Genomic DNA, 23,368 nt, shown 5'->3' with positions numbered 1-23,368 from the left:
GAACTTCTCAACTGAATGCCAGAGTTTACAAAACGTGGCACGTGGCAAATTATCCTCCCCGCTACCAAGAAGACATTTTGAACAATCACGGAACACACACAAGGCCACACTCTGGATCAATCTCCACCTGAAGGTGATTATATTAATCCAGGTGTTAGAATATGGCATAACTGTATGAAGTAACCAATGCGAAAATCTATACATATATAGTAATATGGGAATTTATGATACAGGAAATAAATGCATAAAAATGTAGAGAAGATTGCATGCTAGGGTAAATCAGAAAGCTTCACTGGAGTCATTCTCAGGCAGGTCTGTGGGCCCTAAAAAATAGGTGGGTTGGCAGGATAAATAAATAGAAATCATTTCTACCAGGAAGACCAAGGCCAACAAGCAAAGTTTCAAAAATGGTGCCATTAAGTGCCGGGGGGAAAGTATATTCTAGAAAAATAAGAAGAAATCCAAAAGCTCCTGAACTTAACAGAGTTTATATTTTGAACAGTTGCAGAAAATAAAAGTCAGATGGATAAGTAAGAATTTTAGAAAGCCTTTCAAGTCAGATAGAATTGTTGAAAGTAGGGAACATATTGATGTGCAGAGATATAATTAAGTGTAAGCAAAAAATCTTGAGAAATTGTATATAAAAAAAGACTGACTAGGGGCACCTGGGTGGTTCAGTGGGTTAAGCCTCTGCATCAAGCCCTGCATCGGGCTCTCTGCTCAGTGGGGAGCCTGCTTCTCCCTCTCTGCCTGCCTCTCTGCCTACTTGTGGTCTCTCTCTCTCTCTGTGTCAAATCAATCAATAAATAAAATATTAAAAAAAAAAGATTGGCTCATTTACTAATCTCTCTGGAATTATTTCTTTATCTTTTAAATTTACAACTGCATAAAAATAACACCAAATCTGATATTCCCAGCTCCAATATTTGATGGATATCCTTAACCAAAAAACTCTGTAATACAGAGAGATAATCTGGAATGGGTGTGGAGGAAAAGTCTATTTCTTCCAAGAGAGAAACTCAGGAAAAGTTTAATGAGAATTGTGGCACATTGAGCAGGATCTTTGAGTGAGAGCAATTTAGAAAAGTAAAATGGGAAACAAGGGCAGTCAAGACTTAGAAATAGTGAAACGTTGATGAATAAGATTTTCATTTTCCCTCCATTCTAGGAAATCATCTTCTAGTCATAAGTATTCAAAAATGGATTCAAACATCTTATTTCCTGGGAGCTGAAATGTTGTGCATTCTGTAGGACATCTTCCTGGGTAAGAGAGGATAAGCACAAATAATTGAGAGTTGAAGATACATATATTTTGGGGCACCTGAGAGTCTCAGTTGGTTGAACATCTGCTTTTGGCTCAGGTCATGATCCCAGGGTCTTGGGATCAAGCCCCGTGTTAGGCACCCTGCTCAACCGGGAGTATGTTTCTCCTTCTCCCTCTCTTGCTCCCCATCCCCCACATCGTGCTTTCCCTCTCATGCTCTCTCAAATAAGTAAATAAAATTTTGTAAAAAGAAAGATACATGTATTTTAAAGGCCCAACCTCTTAACCAGGAAGGCAGAGATCAAGAAGAGTCGAAAATAACATTAACTGAGTGGTTGGCATATGTCTCTCTCTGTCTTAGATGCTCAATGTATCTTATCTCATTTAACCATCAAGGCCAGAGAAATATTTTCCAGATTTCCTGTCTTGATCCTTTACACTCAAAAAAAAAAAAAAAAAAAAAATCACTCTTACAACTAAGCCAAGTTATGAATATCAGTCAGAACAGTTCCTGTTTGTTACATTTTATCTTTAAAGCTATCCCAGGATTCAGGTGATCTGGAAAAACCATGTTTGCCCACAGAAGACAGGAAAAACCAAAATGCACAGATGTCATATAACTCATAGGCTAATGGCTGTGCAAAGAGCTGTTGGTATATCAAAACTTGGAGCTTTCAGTGAGGAGAATTTAGCTGATGTCAATAGCTACAGGGTAAGTAAACTGACCCAAAATGTTCCCCCAGAAAGCCTACTTGCAAGTATTTGTCACCCAATAGCACTCTGGTACTGCTCTGAAACGAAAGAATCCCATTTTCTGAAGCTTTAATGGTCCTATCTTGTTTATGAAGGCCTCACAGCTGTTACACTGATAGCATTTTTCACACTAGCTTCTCACTTTCAGGTACTTTCTAACTTTATGTAGCGTCCTCAGTTATTTCCAAGAACATTTCTTTTCTTTTCTTTTCTTTTTTTTTTAACATTTCTCAAAATAAAACCAACCAACACTACTACTATTTGGTTCCCTTTCCTTGGCAATTATAAGGACTTACACATTTTATGAAGATTGATGCCCTTTCTTCTTGTTCTGTATTCTATCCAGGCCTTCTTTCTCCAACTAGATCATTAGTTTCTTCCTCTCACATCACTGGCATTGGATCGTATACGTAGTACTTGGTGGGAAACATCGTACTCAGGAATGTTTGGTTTAATTATAAAGTAGAATCACAGAATTTGAAACCACACAGGATATGGAGTGTATATTGTCCAGACACCCTGTTTTGTTGCCCAGGAAATGGAGACAAGCTCAGAGGGGTTAAGATAATTTGATCAAGATAGGTTAGCTGGTTGATGACAAGAACTTTGGTGTCTTAGGTACCTTCATGCTTCTCACACTTCTCATCTCATCCATTTAATAAATATTTACCATGTACCTTTGAACTGGCAAAAAAGACACAAGAAAAAAGAGTGAACAAAGCATCTACCCTCATAGTACTTGCTTAATCTATAAAAACAGAGAATAAATAGAAAATGTAATGTGACAAGCACAGCATGATGGTAAGTACACTGGAACATTCTCCCTCAGCTCAGAAGATCAAACAAGTCTTTCCGGAAAAAACTACGTGTCACACGAGAACAGAAGAATGAGCAAAGTGAATGTTAGGGTACAGAAGACAGTCCCTAAGAAAGGAAGGGGACAGACTAGGAGTGAGGGTTAGAAAGAGAGGACCCTGGACAAGTAAATGGGGGCAGATTATAAATGGCCCTGACCTTACTAAGTTTCTCATTTCTATCCTGAAATCCATTACCAGTTTTTGAGCAGGAAGGATACTTGGTCCAAACTGCCTTTTAGAAAGATAACTCTTGAGGGGCGCCTGGGTGGCTCAGTGGGTTAAAGCCTCTGTCTTCAGCCTGGGTCGAGGTGCCAGGGTCCTGGGGTCGAGCCCCACGTTGGGCTCTCTGCTCAGCAGGGAGCCTGCTTCCCCCTCTCTCTGTCTGCCTCTCTGCCTACTTGGGATCTCTGTCTGTCAGATAAATAAATAAAATCTTAAAAAAAAAAAAAAAAGAAAGATAACTCTCGTGATGTAGAGAATGAATGGGGTAGAAGCACTAATGCAGAAGACCAAAAAACTAGAAGACGATTGTGATAATCCACGCAACAGTGGAAGCTTTGATTTCAGTGTGAAAAGGGTGAAGATGGTCTAAGGACTTTCAAAGTAGGTCTTTCTTCCTGCATCTATAGTACCAGGATGGGAGGAAAAAGGAATGTGTTTATCTTCAAAAGGTAAATAAATCTTGGCAAGGAAGAATTTCATATTGTGGAAATTGAGACTCCGAAGCTTAATTATTGAAATGGCTCATTGCAAGCAGCGGATGGGGCATGACTCTTTCAGATCTGAAGGCTGCAGTTCCGAACTAGATGGATTGTGTTTGCAATGCCAGAACAGGGTCTACGGCCATGGAGAGACATGGCTGATTTCAGAATGAGAAAGAATTTAAAACGAAGCATTCTCAAAACCCCCAATACTGGAATGGTCTATTTACTTGAAGAGTTCCTCTTCAATTGCAAAAGCAAGTGCCAAAATACCATCCAAGCTCCTGATTCCTCTGCCAATTCGGACTAGTTTTGTGGGGGTGCAGTTGCTCCAATGCCAACCTAATTTTTAAAATTATTATGAGGTCTGAATGCTGGAAATGCCAAAGAGGGCGAAATAAGATCAAACAATGTGATTGCATTTTAGCTCAAATTCATTCATTACCTAGGCAAGACAATGCAATTATGGTCTTTACAAAAGAGAAAAAAAAAAAAAAAAGAAAGAAAGAAAGAAGTATTCATTTACATGAAGGAAATCATAAATCCTGCTTCTAAAAGAAACCAGTACAAAATTTTATTTCATGCCAGAATACATGATGCCAATAAATTCTGAAAAACACAGTATAGGTCTAAAAATAGAGGAAATATTGAAGTGTCATACACAGCTGTAGTTGCTTCAAGGATGCACTCTCAAACTTGGTATTTTATGCAAATTATGAAAAATAATTATGAGAATAGGCAGAGATTTATATTCATTCTAGATATGTTGATTATTTTAACATCTTCCTTGGTTAGCAAGGTTTTTTTTTTCTTCTGTAACTCAATTAATTCTTTAGAAATTCCCATCAAGAAAGTGAAGAGGTGATCCACCCACTTACCCAAAAAAAAAAAAAAAAAAATTATTTTGAGGGAACAGGAAATACTACTTGCATATAATTACTGGGTTTTGCTACAAGATTTTCAAATGGCTGATTTATCTCTGCCTTTCCACATTTATCCTCCCTTATCTACATTGAGACCCCAACTCCTCTGCCTTTAGTTCCAGGATTCCAAACACACCCAACATGTTCAGGCCACTTTTCTGCTATTTTCCAAGTAAAATGGTATCTTCCACCTAGAAAACTCTTAGTCATCATCAAGACAGAGTAAAAATTAACTCTTTCTTATCAACTTTCCTGATTTCACCAAAAAGAATCATCATTTTTTTCTAATGCTTCCATCTACCTTCTTCATATATTTTTGATTAACAAGATTCAAAAATAAATTCAAAATAACATGTTTTAATTTGCTATATATTTTTATTCTCTAATGTACTCTTAATAGGATCTCATCGAAATAGATGATAAAGAATATATATAAAATATTGATGTTACACATACATATAAAACTCATATTTAATTCATAAATGGTATATGATATTCCATGTCCACATTGTACTATAATCTGTGGCTCAAAAAATATGGGATAGTTGAGTAAAGTAGATGAACTGACAGAGTGCTAGTGGTATCAAAATGATATCTTAAGGGGCGCCTGGGTGGCTCAGTGGGTTAAGCCGCTGCCTTCGGCTCAGGTCATGATCTCAGGGTCCTGGGAGCGAGCCCCGCATCGGGCTCTCTGCTCAGCAGGGAGCCTGCTTCATCCTCTCTCTCTCTGCCTGCCTCTCTGCCTACTTGTGATCTCTCTCTATCAAATAAATAAATAAAATCTTAAAAAAAAAAAGATATCTTAAGATTTTACATACCTAACAGCCCAAAGTATCAAATTCATAGGATGTTTTTAATCTGCATAGATCTGATAATGTTGAGGAATAATTTCCAAGTGCATTCATTTATTAAAATCTACCCCTGTCATTTCACAGAAGAAAAAAAATATTGAAAAGCAAACTTTCCATTTATTAATCTAGTTGGCACTCACTGATAATCTCTCAGCAGGGCGCGCAGCGAGGCAAAGCATTGGGAATGCCAACAGGAATAAGACGGATCTGCTGTGCTCAAAAAGTGGTGGGCAGATGGGGTAGAGAGGAGCCAGAGCAGAGGCAGTATCAAGGATTACACGTTAAAATGGACGTAAGTACAAGGCATAGTGAGAGGGCAAGAGTGACAATGGCAAATCCCACTTGGAAAGTCAGAGAAAATGTCCGGTGTATTCCATCCCAGGAAAATGGGATGAGAGGGACTTGGCAAGAAGAGGCAATGGTGTGCAAAGGCATAAGGACTTGAAAGTCTAGGCTTATTCACAAACCTGCCTGTGGTTAAGGATGACTGAAGCATAAGGCATAAGTGGGAGGAAATCGGGACATAGTGTTAGAGAAGCAAACAGAAGCCATAACTCTACAGGGCACCTATTCTAGGGAAAATCTTTGGATTGTATCCTGGGGGGTGGAAGTGGGGACTGAGGTGTGGGGGGGTCCCTGCAAACCCCTACCCCCCACAGGCTCAGAATCCAAAGGCAGGGCTAGGATTAGGAGCTAAGGGAGAGATCCCGTCAGTGTTTCTTTGGCATCCCATTCATATCCCTAGACACATTCTAATTGCCTGCATAATTCAAAATTTCACACATTATGTCATTTTAAAGACTGATTGGAATGCGCAGGATTAAAGGATAACACTCATTTGAAGAATTACTTTTTTATTTAAATCACCACATATATTGAATGCTGATCATGAATGAGACACCATGTTAAGAACTATAGGGTTATCATGGAGGACATGGGGAGATGGAGAGGAGAAAGGAGTTGAGGGAAATTGGAAGGGGAGGTGAACCAAGAGAAACTATGGACTCTGAAAAACAACCTGAGGGTTTTGAAGAGGCGGGGTGGGGGTAGGTTGGGGGAACCAGAAGGTGGGTATTAGGGAGGGCACGGATTACATGGAGCACTGGGTGTGGTGCAAAAACAATGAATATTGTTACACTGAAAAGAAATTAAAGAAAATAAAAAGAACTATAGGGTTATCAAAGATGTACAAAGTACAACCACCACCCTCTAAAACTTCTTACACCTTACACTGATGTAGAAAGGAGAAATATATACATACATATTTTTTTAACTTGCTATATATATAATAAAAAATATAAGGCATATCAGGAATAGGTTTTACAGCATAGTTACGACTAAGCAATATGAGACAGCAGTCAGCAGAGAATTCTTGTTAAGTACCTCTCAGGATCCTGAATAAACATTTGGAATTTGAATAAATAACCCTGGGCTTACTAGACCAGATGTGGAGAGCGGTTCTGAAGCAATTGCTATATTTGAATTCATCCTTGGGAATTGTATTATACAGGGTCAGGGAAATGATGTGTTTTCTTCCCATACATAAAATTTTCACAAATATTCTTATGAATTGATAAAATAAAACAGGCTTTTGCTATCATACAATATTTATATTTATATATTATCTACACTTCTTGGATATTTAAATGAATTTAAGATAACCTAAGGAAAGAAAATGGCAAACCCCACGCAATTCATTTATAATTGACTGGGTGTCGTGCAAAACATTTATAAAAGTCTCACATTCTGCATGTAGAAACTATACTCAACATTTGGAATAAAAATAATTCAATATTCAACATTAATGTTATCAACAGAGAAGAAACAGAAATTTAAAAATAAAGAAGCCCAGACGTATCTAACTTTTACATTTTCAATTTCGACATGTAATATTTCAAACCTTCCAATTCTTTAATATGGCTATTTATATTCTCTTTCTTTCCTAAATTTAACTGTGCTTTTCCCATGTGAAACTCAGGATGTTGACCTATAAAACAAAAAGAAATTCCTAAGTATATAGTATGGAAATGACAGGGGTTCATGATGCAGTGGGCCATTATTCAGGCTGAAAATAAATTGCTTTTCTTTAAGAAAAAAAAAAAAAAAAACACCTTTTTTAAAGATATTATGTGCCAGGTTCTGCCTGTTCTCTTTTTTTCCCCAATCCCAGAAGAGTTAAACTAAGTTCCATAGTTTGGAACCAACCTCATCCTTTGGTAAAAAAAAAAAAGTTATTTTCGACCACCTCCAAACTACCTCTGATTTGGTTCAGCTAGGTTTGTCTTGCTTACAGTAGCGGAAATGCTCTCCCATTCCAGAAGCCAGGAGCCATTTCACATGCTTCAAGACTTGGGGTGCCATCTTACTCTCAACACCTTACCTCTGAAAAATTAAATTTTGCTTCTGATCTCCAGTCCCCTGCCGGAGACCCCACTGCCAGGGATACATATTCCTTCCACAGATGTTCTGTAGACCTGCCTGTCTGTCTGGGCCTCACCATGCCATCTCTTCTGGGATTTCCCATCACGATGCTCTGACCGTCTCTCCAGACGCTCTCATTTGTCCTTGGAGCACCGACACCAAATGCTCTTCTGTACTTTTTCTCATTCCCAGTGACAATACTGAATTTTATCTGAGCCCTGTGATCCTGGAAAACAGTAAAAATTAAAAAATCCTCCTACCCTTTGTGTTCTGAGAAATGACTCCCTGCAAAAACAAACAAAAAACCCCCAAATTAACCAACCAACCAACAAAACACTTTTCCAGATAGAACTTAGATAAAACTCATGGGTACCCTTGTCTACCTGTGACAAGACGAGACCCTCCAAAATGTCCTTTCTTTGCCACACAAATGACTAGCTGAGCAATCAAAATAACTATTTGCTAGATTCTCTCCCTCCTCTAAGCCCCAGAACTTTGGGCGACTCTCAGTCTGAGCCAGTAGACAACATTCCTCCACAGCCATTCTGGAAAGTAAGTGTAACCTCAGAATAAAACACCCCCACCATCTCTCACATTCCCAAACCTCATTCTTTCAAGCCTCACTTGCTTGTCTCTACAAAAGAAAACCCCTGTTGGCTTAACCCTTGGGACACTTGAAGACCCCATGTTGAAGCAGTCTCCCTACTGCTATATCCCACTTCCCTTTCTGGCAATAATCCCTTTGAACAAAATCTTTCCGTAGGTAAATCCAAATTGTTTAATTCCACGCAGACCAGTGAGCTTGCTGCCCGCACAACTCAAACAGCTAGACTTGCCCCTGTTGCCTAGAGCAGTTTGTGTCTCTCCCTCCCAGAGAGGGGGAGACACAAATTTGAATCCCAGACCCCCTACTCTTTCTTTCAAAGTTTATGGAGTCTTTGTACCAAAAGGACACATGACTTCTTATCTTGAAATTCATTCAATTCATACTATCTTTTACTAGTCAAATGACTAAAAGCAACATCCAGATTATTTTTTATCAAATATAGATTATTTTTTACCAAATATTCTTCCAAGATGCCCAAATATCATTGCCACCAAATGTCCTCTCACACCCCCAGAACGAAAGCCTTCAAGACTTTAAGGAATCTGTCAGAAACTCACAAAAAAGAAATACTAATACTGGAAAAGTGTTTGTTATTACTTGAGATGTGTGCTTGAGCACAGACTATGCACAGCGATAGCATCATTTAAATGTAAGATTTTTGAAGCATTATGGTCACAGTACTCAGGTAAATTCAGTGTGTTGATTTTTTTTTTTAATTTATTTATTTGACAGACAGAGATCACAAGTAGGCAGAGAGGCAGACAGAGAGAGAAGGGGAAGCAGGCTCCCTGCTAAGCACAGCCCAATGTGGGGCTCGATCCCAGGACCCTGGGACCATGACCCAAGCCGAAGGCAGAGGCTTTAACCCACTGAGCCACCCAGGTGCCCCCAGTGTGTTGATTTTTAAAACAAAAAATATTAGGGGCGCCTGGGTGGCTCAGTGGGTTAGGTCGCTGCCTTCGGCTCAGGTCATGATCTCGGGGTCCTGGGATCGAGTCCCGCATCCGGGCTCTCTGCTCGGCAGGGAGCCTGCTTCCCTCTCTCTCTCTCTCTCTGCCTGCCTCTCCATCTACTTGTGATTTCTCTCTGTCAGATAAATAAATAAAATCTTTAAAAAAAAATATTATAGTTCTCTCAAATTCTTTGTAAAAACACAGAGATTAAGTGTCACTGTCTTTGCAGGAAGCTGCTACACTTCAAGGGACACAGAAAAGAATCTGGGGGGCACTCGGACGGGCACTGTCTGTGTCCTCAGACAGCCACAGCGGGGCCTGTTTAATGAAGTTGGATAAACATACTCCCACGCATGCTTCTCTATACATACACACATTTAGTGATCGGAGCATTTAAAAAATGACACTAGTGACGCATCCTCTAGGACTAAGTAGGCCAAAAGCATGAGCCGTTCTTTCCTCTCCTCCCAATCACTGTGGGGCATACTGTGGTCAGTTCGGCTGTTATCTAAGCCGGTATTGGAGACCTTTTGTTTCCAGGAGATTTTTAGCAGTTCCCGAGGGAATGTGTTGCTTCTACCCCTCCACTTCGATCTCCCTGCTTCTAGAGAGGCTGGTGTGTTGAGCACCGGGCGCCCCGCACGATTGTGCAGCTGGAGCGGTGGCCCCGGAGCGGGCAGCGAGCAGCGGTTCCTCATCGAAGGGCCATGATTCAGAGGAAGCTGGAAGGACCCCTGGAGACCCCAGTCTGTAGCCTCAGCCCCTGGAACAAAGCCGCATGTCCCCAGAGCGCTCAGCTTCCCGCAAGGGATATGAATAGAACAAAAACCGACCTGTGCAAATGGGAAAGGTTAATAAAGGGCTGTTGCCTGAGCGAGTGCAACAGGAACAGTCCACAGCCACGGTAAGTACACACTGCAGTAAGCCCAACTGCGCTAAGCGAAACAGTTTTGGTTTTTTTAAGATTTTACGTATTTATTTGAGAGACAGAGAGAGCACCAGGGCAGGAACAGAGCAAGAAGGAGAAGCAGACTCCCTGCTGAACGTGGAGCCCCAGGTGGGGCTTGATCCCAGGACCCTGACGTCATGACCTAGAGCTCAAACCAAGACTCCAGGATGCTTAACCGACGGAGCCACCCAGGTCCCCCTAAACGGAACCGTTTTTTGAAAGTGTTCCTCATCTCAGCAGGCAGGCAGTCACCTTTGAAAAGAAATATTCAGCTTCAGGTAAAAGGTATCTCTCTGGTTAATGTATTGCAATCCCTTTCAGTGTTTGTTACTTCAAGAATAAATGGTATAATGTGGTTATGACAACTCTGAGGAAAATATTTCCACCACTATCAAATTTTGCCAATAACCGTAAGCATTGTGAGCAGTGAATAGGTCCCAAAATTATGCATACTGTCTTACGTTTTTAGAATATTCATCACCTTGATCTACAGAAGAGATCTGAATGACAAAATTATTGCTCAATCTGTCAAGTTGAAGATACGGTATTATTAATATTTCTGAACACACTCTATTTTATAATTATTTACTGAGCACGCGCTACGGGCTAACTGCTGGGCTAGTTGTGGGATTAATAGAGATGAATGAGCTGAGCAGCTGGTAGCTTCACAACCAAGCTACCAATTCTTTCTCAAAATGTGATATGCAATCAAACTTGGGAAACCCCAAGGTCTTATAGCCAAATATTTGAAAACTTATTAAGAATAAATAATAGTGATGCACTATGCTACTTCCTAATGACTTAAATAATGTCGTCAGGAAGCTCCAAATATACCTTCTATGTACAACCCGATAGCATTTCACTTATTCGTCTGAATCAGGTAAAATCAGAAATACTTAAGGTCTCTCTCACATGTCAACCAAAAGAAATCCTGGCTTCTGGGAAATCAGTAAGTGTTTGTATAAGCATTGCACTCTCTTTAATTTTTTTTGACTAACTGAATAAATATAAGACTCTTGAGCTGAAAGCAAATTTTTCTTCAATGAATGGTTTCTTCCTAGTTGAAGAACAGTTACTGAGCCTCCTAATTGGTACCAACTCTATTAATCACTCACATCATCAAAGGCCAAACCCCTGCTTATTGCACAAAACCAGCCATGAGACTGGCATAGTGAATGGCTAAAAATGTCTTGAGAAGAATAAATATAGTTTTGGTGGGAGTGAAAGACATTTCTAAGCCTGAAAGAGCTGCTAGCTCTTCATCTTCTCCATTTGTAATCTTTTCTATTTTATGACAAGACATTAACTAATACCCTTTTATGAAATGAATGGCTTGATGTTAATTACTAAGCAAGTCTTTTCATTTGTAATAGAGCTAAGCAATTTAACACCTTCCAGTCACTTCCTAGAACAAATGTATAATCGTAATTCTTTCAATGCATTGGTGGAAGTACATAAAAGCCCCTGGAAATTGTTCATTTTGCTTACATGAAGCTGTTAACTCAGTTAATTACAAGTCATTGTCTTGCTATTATTTTTTTATACAGTTTCGTTCAACATAGCCATAATATTTAGCGAGAACCAGGCACACTTGGGTGCAGTTAAAGAAAAGAAGAAACTCGAGAATAATTACAGCTGGGAGAGGACACGCTAGAGGCCCCATGGTCCTCATACGCACAGCACCATCATTGACCTGCCTATAGATACTGTGTATGTCACACCTGCCTGCCCAGGCACGCTGCTGTCTATGGCCCAAGAAGATACACACCAGCAGCCTAGGAGTCCTGCTCTCTATCTCCTCCCCAACCAAGTCTTACTGCTCTTCAGCCCACATCACATGCCACATGATGATGTAACAAGGAATGATGAGTGAATGAATGAATGAGAACCAAATGAAGAATTTATATAGATTTTTAAATGATCATTTTAATCCAATTATGCTAATTTCGGGGAGTCCTGGGGGCTCCTTCCTTGGTGTTGACTCAGACTAATAGTTAAACCATAAAAGTCTCTCTAACAGCGGTTTTGTTTGAAGGCTTTTTAAATATGACACAAGTGGTATATTTGAGGGGTTTGGAGAAGTTGTTAAATTACTGGTAGCTTGAAATCAATCATGGTGGATATTTACACCATGAAAATCAACAAATACTGCCAGGGACTTTTTTTTTATTATTATTATTTTGAGAATCTGTTTATCAGAACACTATTGCGAACCCCTCCATAAATCTCTGACACAAAATATAAGAAAAGTATCCCCAATGTTCCCAACTTTGTAGCAATCTACTCATAATGTGCCATTCACATTTTTCCCCAAACTCTTTCTGTAGATAGGTTTCCATCAAGTCTACTTCTTAAGATCATAAATGTAATAAGAGTATTAGCCATTTTGTAAATAAGTACTTGTTTTAATAAGTCAAAAATGATTTTCTTAAACTGTCAATGATTCTTGTCAATAAGCCATGTCCTCCTTATCTATATACACTTTATGGTTTTATAGCCTTTGGTTGAAATCCCTTCTCAGCTTTGGTCTTTTCAGGCTGGAAAAGCCTATTTAGACACTCCACACTTTCCTGTTCTTCCTCACAGCTCTTTTCAGACTTTCCTCTGGCCAGGTTTCAGTTCAGTCCTCCCAAATGCTGCAATCAGAACCATTTCTGGTATCTCACTTGTAGGGGAAAAATTCTGCAACATTCCCACAGCAGCACGATGACTTTTATTCTTTTGTCCTTCCTTATGAGTAATGACCACTCAATTTAACCACAGTGCAACAAAACATCAGGCTCCACAAACAAAAAATTCTAATAAACTCGGACCATATCCAAAAGAGATGAATGAAGTTATATATAGATACATATGACGATATATATAGACAATCATATCCAAGACTGCTTGAAGTTTATATTTACTCAGAGCAGGAAAAGAATTGCATTAGATTCTTAATTTCAGATTTATAGAAAAAATGTTCATACGAAAGTGTGGGAACCTCTTAATAACACTCTTTTCCTAATATTCCAGGAAAGTTTATTTTTCCTAGTAAGTCTACTATGGGGCAGTTGTTCTGATGTTCTCTTATTTAATATTACCAATGAAAATAAAAAGCATGCTGGAAAATTAATATCAAGAATATCAGATTTGCCAGCTTCTTTTAAGTATACACTGATTAACATCTATAACATCCTTGACTAGGGCCGATGACTGAGGCCAGTTATTTATGTATTTTTCCTTTGAAAGACTATTTCACAAATATTTAAACATCCTTTTAAAAATCAAGCTTTATCATCTACATTTATACTGCATTTCCCTTTCTGTTTAAAAAAAAAAAAAAAGGAAAAGGAAAAGAATATCTTTCTGGTATCAGTTGGAAAAGCCTCACTTCCATGAGTAATGTCAACTCAATAAACATGCCTATGGTTGTTATGCCCCTATAATGGGTCTGTGATTAAAGGAGCGAGATTGATACAAAGCGAAGGTCAAGCAAAGCTTTATTTCATGCCAAGCATCAAGAATCTCACCGAATGTTCGGGGCCGCACCTCTTACAAGAGAGGGAGACCCTTCTCTGTTTCATAAGCTAGCTTTAAGGGCAAAGGCCATGCGGTCGGGCCTGCCCACGCACAGGCGGCCAATGAGATTGTAACACACACAGGAAACTCCACAGTGATGCTAGGTGATCAATTGAGTTACAGTTAACCCTAGTAGACATTTGAACCAGCCAGTTACACCTTGATTGGGACTGGTGCCCAAAAGGCTCCCAAAGGGCGGGGCCCATACTCCTTGGTAACCGGGGAGACAGTATGCATCCCCCCACTGATCGGATGTCTCCACCTGGCCTGACCCACCTTTGTATCTGGGCTTTGTTACCTGAAGCTGGTTTCTGGGACTTGTCTCCAAGTAAATACCCTGGGGGAAGGGTAGCAGGGACAGTTTCAAAATAGGTCCTTACAATGCTATTTAAAGAGAGCTGCGTACTAAGAACACTGAGTCCTTTTTTTTTTTTTTTTTAATTTTTTGTTTTTAAATCTTCAGACACAAATCAAACTAAATGACATGGCCAAGAAATTACCAGAATCTAATTTAAACTATATACCCTAAAACATGTTCATGAATAATCACAATCCGTAAGCAGAAGTTCTGAGCAGTGAGAAGTTCTCTGTAAGTCTACTATAAATCAGGGTGGGTTTTTTTTTCCCCCTTTGTGTAAATAAGTACTTTCCATTTTAGGATAGATTTTAAGTAAAACAAACAAACAAACAAACAAACAAAACCAAAAAGCAAAAAACAAATGAACACAACCTTTGAAGAATTCTCAAGGTAGTACGCAATTTTTACATAAAACGTGCAGGATTTAAAGCACATGTAGCTAATTCTACTTAGTAGAGACAGAGATACCAACAAGTCCAATTTGGAGTTTCCAAGTTGTTTTCTATGGAACACTTTTATTTCATAAAAAGCTACGGATGATATTCTAAAAAGGATAGAAGGAGCCTAATTGGAAAACTGTAACAGAAAGGAAATTATCTTGGAGCTTTTAGCATATGAATATACGTTTGAATCTCTAAGGGGGAGAATGTGGTATGCGGTGTTTGTGAAACATTTAAATATAAACAGTGTGTTGTGAACATCTTCTTTGTTTTGGTAAAACACTCATTTCTCAAGGAATACTGTCAGAAATGTGGTTTTTGTAAGAATTTGTTACTGGTTTGCTAGCAGTGCAGCTCTTCAATTGCTAAATTAGAGTGACTTGGGTTCATTTAAGTCTCTTTATATCCAATATGCTCTCCTATATCTAGTTCCCCACAGCTGGCAAGCAAAGAAAAAATTATGTGTAAGTTTATTTCTTGATTTTTGACCCTTTCCAAATTGTAGGTAAATTACGGTTCTGAGCATTCAATTTACCATTGTGTGTGCGCGTTTGTGTGTGTGTGTGCGTGCGCGCATGTGTGTGTGTGCGTGCGTGTGTGCGCACTATTGAGTGGATCAATGTATTTCCCTAAAAGCATATATTCTATTTCTAATAATATTTTCCATCTAAAATACTGGTAAACACTTTCACATAAATAAACAAGTCAGAAAATGCAGAGTTGCTTAAATTGGATCATTTCAGCTGGTTTTGTATTTTAATCTAGCTTTTCGCTTGAAAACAGAGCAACAGAATGATGTTAAATAAAAAATGACATTCTATAGTTTTTCCATTCACATTTTCCTAGCACATGAAGGAAACAAAGTGGCCTTGTCAAAAAGATTCAGTACCTTATTAAAATGTGTAGAAATGTGTATACGCTGCTTTCTAAATATTTACCAACTCTAAATAGATGAAGCTAAATTTGGGGCAAGAAAGGTTTTTTTATCTTTAGAGTACAGGGGATGGACCTCTACCGATTCTGATGGCTCTTACAAATTGTGGCACTGTTTTTATATCGGGGTGGGTGAACATGTCAGATAATGTGCAGATTGGGTACACAACCCTGCTGAAGATCATTTTGTACAGTCCGTGGTTATTTAAACATTCTTTGACTCAACAGACTGCTTCTGGATAACAATGTATGATTCAAGGCTTTAAAGCCCTGTAAGAATATCACAGTCACCAAGAGGCTCCGTGGGCCCCTCTCTAAATCTCGGGTATCACTCCAGCACATTCGGTAACCAGCACCATCTCACACAGGCCTGATTTGTGATGTGGGGCAGGGTGGGGTGGTGGTCAGAGGTAGTTAGCAATGTCTTACACCAGGTCTCAGAAGGGAGAACCAAAAGGAAGACTTGCTGAACTGAAAACATGGAGGCTGGAGTTCAAAACAGAAGAGAAATTCCACTTCACGGGATGAGAACACGGCGAGTGGAGGAAGCAAAGACTTTTCTATCAGTTCTACTGATTCATCTATTTTTAAACAGATACTTAATACTGAATTTAAGCATGACCTGGGCGAAGCATTTTGCTTTGTACGCATATGTATATATATACATTTTTTTCCTCTGAATTCTCTTTTCCTCCTTGACAAATAGGGCCAATTAATATCCATATAAACAGGCCAGAACATGAAGGCCTTTGTGGAGCTTGGCAGCTCTCCAGTTCCTGCTGCTAAATATTATCAGAGAATAGGCATTGAAACCAAATTCCTCTAGTAATTTTGGTAATAAAATTTCCCGAGCACAGTTCATATCCTTAATGCTTCCCAAATTCTCAAAAGAAAGGGCTATGGACAACAACATTTATCAAATATGAGAGCGAGATGGGTATGTCTAGGGGATCTTTTTAGAAGCTATGTTTATACATCAAGCACACTTTTTCTAAATGGTATGTTTGAGATCAGTGCACACTGGGAAGTTTCCTAAAAATGGTATCATTCCTACAATTTATAAGGTCAACTATCCTCCTCTAAAGTATCATTGTTAGGATGATGGCTATCGCTTTATTAATAGAGATTGCCTGGAAATGACACTGTGGTGGTCACTGAAGTTCCCATATCTCCTGTCACATCTTCAGAGCCACTGTCAAAGCCACTACTGCTTTATACCTAATTCTATGCAAGAGTAAATTATATTGTTTATTAAAAGATTTATTTATTTGAGGGTGAGAGAGAAGAGAGAGAGAAAGCACAAGATGGGGCAGGGTGGGGCATAGGAAAAACAGTGAGAATCTCAAGCAGATTCCACATTAGAGCATGGAGCCCAACGTGAGGCTTGATCCCAGGATCATGACCTGAGCCAAAATCAAGAGTCAGATGCGTAACTGACTGAGCCTCCCAGGTGCCCTCGTGTAAATTATGTTATAAAGTGTCTGTACCTCTACTCAGTGCCTTAAACATGGGTGATCAGGCGCTAGTTGCAGAACTCATTTAGGGCTCAAAAATAATGCAGTAGGGGCACCTGGGTGGCTCAGTGGGTTAAGCCGCTGCCTTCGGCTCAGGTCATGATCTCAGGGGCCTGGGATCGAGCCCCGCATCGGGCTCTCTGCTCAGCAGGGAGTCTGCTTCCTCCTCTCTCTCTGCCTGCCTCTCTGCCTACTTGTGATCTCTCTCTGTCAAATAAATAAATAAAATCTTTAAAAAAAAAAATAATGCAGTAACTAACAGGCACTTCAAACCATTCTTGGGCTTGAATCCTGTTACCTTGGGCAAATCTAACCTTAATACCTTTAGGTATCAGGTGATAGCAAATGTTTTCACCCTCAATAATTAAGTGAGATAACACACATTAAGAATTTAGCTAATTAACAATTCAACAATAACTAGTTACTAGTTACCACTACTAATAACAACAGAAACAGAAATCATCCAGATTGCTTGCCCTTAATGCCTCCCTCCTCTCTTACAATGATTTTCATGAATATTGACATTTTCATATAAGTAATCACATAATTTTTTTCTCTGTCTACATTGTTTGCTTCTATAACTGGGTTCAGAGAGCTTTTCTAGTCCAGAGAGCACTTCATCTATTATCCAACAAGACAGCTCACTTATCCTGCTCAATCCATCCTTATTTCAAAATCCATTCATTTCTATCTTCCCACGATAACCACAATAGAATTGAAAACTGAGTGTAAAATGAAAATAAATAACATGGTTGTAGTCTTTGCAGTGACAAGTTGCACAGCCTTGTGATAATGATGACTGCTGTGTAATTAATGAGCAACTATTATGTGTCAGGGATTCACAGGTCTACTTATGCAATGAGAAAATTATGTCGAAATATGCTCTGTGTACTAAAATTAACTCTGGATGTGGAGCGCCTGGGTGGCTCAGTCAGTTAAGCAACAGTCTCCTGATTTTGGCTCAGGTCATGATCTCAGGATCCTGAGATCAAGCCCAGCTCTGAGCTCAGTGTAGAGTCTGCTCGAGATTCTCTCTTTTTCCCTCTGCTCCTAGCCTCCCTACCCCACTCACACATACTCTTTTTCTCACTTAAAAAAAAAAAAAATCCTTAAAAATTAAATAAATAAATATAAATAAAATAAAACTAACTCTGGATGTTTCTTAGGTTTTTGTTTGCCATCTTCCTTTTGTCCTTATTTCTTGACTTATTTAATTTTCACCCTGTTGTACAATCTTCCATCTAAACGCTTTCCCGTATATATATTTTATGCTGAACGTGAAGAATGAATCATGAATTAAATAATTAGAGTTACTAGTTACTGAGTTACGAACTAATAGATGAGTGATTTGTCTTTGCCACTTTGCCTGCACAATGCCAGGGACCAGAACCGGGAGTTGTGGATTCGAACCCAGTTCAGTCTGATTTCCCAGCTCATGTCCTTCTTGGTAGGGTCTATTGCTTCCACACTAAGTTTGGACTGGAGTAAGTCATGGTGACTTAGAGAATTCTTAGGGCTTGGGCTCTAATACAGGTACAACCTGGAGTTTTGAAAGCACAGAGCACTTGTAGCTGATTCATACTTGAAGAAGACGTCTGTATGTCCGTGATTGGGTGAAGTTTTCTGTGGTTGAGGAACAAGGACAGCTTTTGAGGAATAACTGTACTCCTAATGATGACAGATCAAAGTGTGTGGTTTGGGTGCTTATTTCTTAAAAATATCCTGTCCAAGAAGGCTTTGCTCAAAGTGAGCATCTCAGTGAAAGGCACTATGGAAAACAGAGCTGGGGGCTTGCATCAGCGATAGCCCTAGGAGTGACCCTGACTATATCAAGAAATCTCAGCTGGAGGACCCTGCAGTAGAGTTTCTGGGGAGCTCACAAAGACTCCGACAAGAGCAAGAGCCAGCCTCGTACCTCTGCCATATCTGGAGGAAACAAGAACTCCAAGTTTTCTGAACTCTGAAGTTTGGGAGGAGTGTCACACTGGAATGGGCAAATTTCTTACAATTCCATGAGATAATTCTTTGGACAAGTGGACTAGAAGACTTTGGACTATTTAAGAGTAAGCTGATGGGGCCTGGGGATTTTATCCAGGTGAGGCAAAGAATTTACCCCAGAATGTTCGGACAGGAAGAGGGGAAGGGGGAATGTTGCTTCTGACTGAACTTGGAGAAATTCCCCTTTTTCAGCATAATGCTTGAGTCATCTTATACTATATTTAATATGGGATATGGTACATTATTACATATGGACATATTGTGGTGTGGAGCCTCTAAAATTGGGAGCACCTAGGACCTAAAGAATTTTCCTTTCAGATCATTTTAATTCAGAACGAAGTGACACTAGAATAGAAGGCAGCGAATCTGGAAACTGGCCCTCGTTGTGCAATGCTCCCTGCATTCTACACACTCTGGGCAAGAGATTTCAGGTAACCCACCTTGTCTAGTCTTATTAAGCAACAATGGTGATTTCCAAAAGTAAGAAATCACCAGAAAAATGCTATTTTAAATTGTGCTTTTTTAACCTGAAATATTTTTCACTGTATACGAAAAAAGAGTATATTGCCAGTTAACCTACCGTGTTTGATAAGGACTTGTTGTCCAAGAGTGTTTCGTGACAATTTCTTTGCTTTTCCAAGGTACGTTTGCAGTTGCTAAGGAACCACATTTCACAGCCATGGCTATCTAGTAATACCATATGTGTATAATGTCAGAATAATTATGTGATAGCTATTGTGAAAACCATAAATCATGAGCATTAGAAGAAAAAAATTTTAATTAGATTGCCTGCTACAACCATAATAGAAAGCCTAGTCCTCCACTGAAATAAATGTTCTGGCGTGACAGGGACCTTACGTGCTCGTTTAGTGTTCTACCCTCGGCCAGGCACAACTCTGGCATACAGAAGGCACACGAAAATGTTTGTTGAAGGAATAACAGTGTTTCTTCTCACTTGAACTGAAGAGAGAAAAATTATAGAAGGCTCAAGCAAGGTAATTCTCTTAGGAAAGAAATGGAATGCCTTTCTGAGAATTATAAATGGAAATTTTGCTATCCTAATATTCTCATTCACCAATTTTCCAAAGTATATGGATAATAGCCATATCTTTGGAAATTAGTTAACAGTGCCATTTTAAACTTATTTCTGATAAATTGCTCCTTTCTGAAAATCATATTTTACTAAAATAAGAGTACACAGAAAAACTATTGGTTTATTTAATAACCACTATGTTTGAGACAAAGAATTAACCCACCTCCATGGGCTCAGTTTCCCCATCTCTAACTAAGTCTATATTTCCTTATAACCTGGTCATTTTAATTGTTCATCTCTCTATGGTAGACTCACGTGTTTATATATCTGCAGTCGTTACCTTGACTTACCAAAATATCTGTTTCATTTCTGCTTCCTAAATGAGGTAAAACATCAGTTGCAGGCTTTTTAAAGTTGGCATAATAAAAGTTGATATATAATCAGGCAAATTGAACCCCACACAAATGTTGATGTCAGAGTTTTTGGCAGAGGCTTAGACATAAAGTATGCATTTTTATGTATTTGATCATGTATCTTTTTGTTATATACTGCATATTTTCAATAAAACTCTAAAGCACCCTGTGCTATTTTTATATCTCAGAGTCACATATAATTGTTTTATATTCTCAAATATTAACTTGTTCCTTAGAATAATGGAAGTACTGCATGCAGCATAATTAAAAGGGGTCCTACAATTTGTTTTTGGAAATGGTTTTCACCTCACCAGGCTAACATTCATCTTTTAAAAGATGTATTTAATGTCAGTTAATTTTCAGTGAAGCAAGAATGCTTAGAGAGACACTAATTTTAATTAATTTTTTACCTAATATTTTCTGGTGTGCTGTATCAAGTATTCTATTAAAGCCTTGATACATTCCATTGGCTACTTACATTGTCTTCATTCACTATGTAATTTTACAAAACAGAAGAAATCAGGTTTGTCTAGCGTAATCAACCCCCGTGATTTGGGCCCTACAGATTGTTTTCCTCTGAGCACTTGCAAATTTCTTTTTCCTTTTATTTCCAAATGATTGCACAGAGTCACGAGACATCTTTTGATCAGAGGATGCTATTCCTCAAGTACTGCCGTATCTCTTCAATTCTTCTGTCCTCTCTATGAACATTTTCATTATTTTTTAATATTCTAGAATTCAGACATTCTCCTTACATAGCCTGCATCTGGTCAACTATTCATTTAAGTGGATTGGTAATGAAATAAACCTAAAACATCACAAAATTTTAACCCTCACATTAAATAAATGTCTGTGATGGTGGAGTGAGGAAGGAGTGGGCATTGGAGGCTACTGACTGCTTTGAAATCCCAGACCTAGGGGCACCTGGGTGGCTCAGTGGGTTAAAGCCTCTGCCTTCGGCTCAGGTCATGATCCCAGGGTCCTGGGTACTGAGCTCTCTGCTCAGTAGTGAGCTTGCTTCCTCCTCTCTCTCTGCCTGCCTCTCTGCCTACTTGTGATCTCTCCCTCTCTGTGTCAAATAAGTAAATAAAATATTTTTTTTAAGAAAATCCCAGACCTATTATGTGAACAAATCTGAATAATCAAGCCGCTTAATATTTCTGAACTCCTATCTTCTTACATATGGGGACATAAGACCAAACTTTCAGACTGATATGAAGACTAAGTAAAGTATTTAAAGAACATGACACAGAAATTTCTGTTACTCATAGATGGTTTAACATGTTTTTATTGTCCCTCCCTCCCCTTAACCCAAATAAGATGACAATAAAGAGAATAATACTGTAGAAGCCTGCAAGGGCAAAGACAATAGGCAAGGGAAAAACAGCTGACATATCTTGACATGTCAGATGATGGGAGAAGAAAAGTGGTAGAAAAAGAGAGAAAATTAGTAATTCTGAGTGATTCAAAGTAAAACAATAGGAAGACCATAGAAAACTAAGCAAATGAAAAAACTGAAACAATAATTAACTCCAGGAAAAAGAGAAAGTTGTATAAAACTGAAATGCAATCAAAGTACAAAGTAACACAAACGTATGCAACGTGTGCACAAATATAACGATGTGAATGCTTACTAAAGAGTTTTATCTGAAAGAATATAAAACTATATGTGAAGGTTAGGAATGTAAGAGAGGTAAATGCTAATCAATTATTTTGGGAAGTCAATTTTTTTAAAAAATCAAGAACTAGTACTGTAAGTAGTGTGTTTTGTTCATTTATAATTGTAGTTCTATGGTTTTATCTATTTGTTTTGTTTTCTATATATGAAGAATATACTAAAAGAAATTCCTAATAAGATTGAAAATAATCTCTGGAAAAAGAAGTAGAACAAGTAACTACTCATGTGCATTATAACCCTGTAATACTATTTTCTTTTAAATCACTTATGAACTATTTTCCTCATATCCTGAAACAAAAAATATATGTTAATAAAAATTATTTATGAATTATTTTGAAAAATATATAGCTTTACAGAAAACTCTGACAAATATATGATATTCTCTCTGACTTATTACTCAATTTTATTAACATCCTAATAAATGTCATTTGGTCAGGTTGATATTAAGTTCATATAATCAAGTTAAAACTGTATAGTAGTATAAAGAAATACAATTAACCATCTCCTAAATCAAGCCCTAACACAGATTCTCATGAAAATAAAATGCCAAATGTCTCTCAGAGGACAATTTACTTTTTAAGCATTGAAAACTGGAATGGGGGCATCTCGGTGGCTCAGTGGGTTAAGCCTCTGCCTTTGGCTCAGGTCATGGTCCCAGGGTCCTGGGTTCAAGCCCCACATTGGGCTCTCTGCTCAGCAAGGAGCCTGCTTCCTCCTCTCTCTCTGCCTGCCTCTCTGCCTACTTGTGATCTCTCTCTGTCAAATAAATAAATAAAATCTTTAAAAAAAAGAAAACTGGAATGATATTCAGGTATTCAATGTACTTGGTCTAGATCATCTTGAAGCTGTTTTCTAATACTTAGATCTAAAATAGTGTACATCTTTCAAAATATATTTATTATTAATAACCAAAACAGTATGGCTACTATATTAGTAGTGTTTGTAGAACAGTAATATAAAACCTAAATCCTCTAAAACCCTTGAGAACCAGATTTTACCACCAATGCACTCTATCTTCCTCACTCTTAACCTCATCCTTCACAAAAGAGAGAGAGAGAATGAGTGAAAGAAGAGAGAGAGAGATATGTTTCATTGGGTTAATTCTGTGATATTCCACTTGAGTTTGGGCATGGGAAATCCTCCAGAAGAATGCTTAAGGAG

Source organism: Neovison vison, chromosome 11, assembly GCF_020171115.1.
Source record: "Neovison vison isolate M4711 chromosome 11, ASM_NN_V1, whole genome shotgun sequence".
In the NCBI taxonomy this organism is placed as follows: domain Eukaryota; kingdom Metazoa; phylum Chordata; class Mammalia; order Carnivora; family Mustelidae; genus Neogale; species Neogale vison.
Note: the sequence above shows the minus strand (reverse complement) of the source record.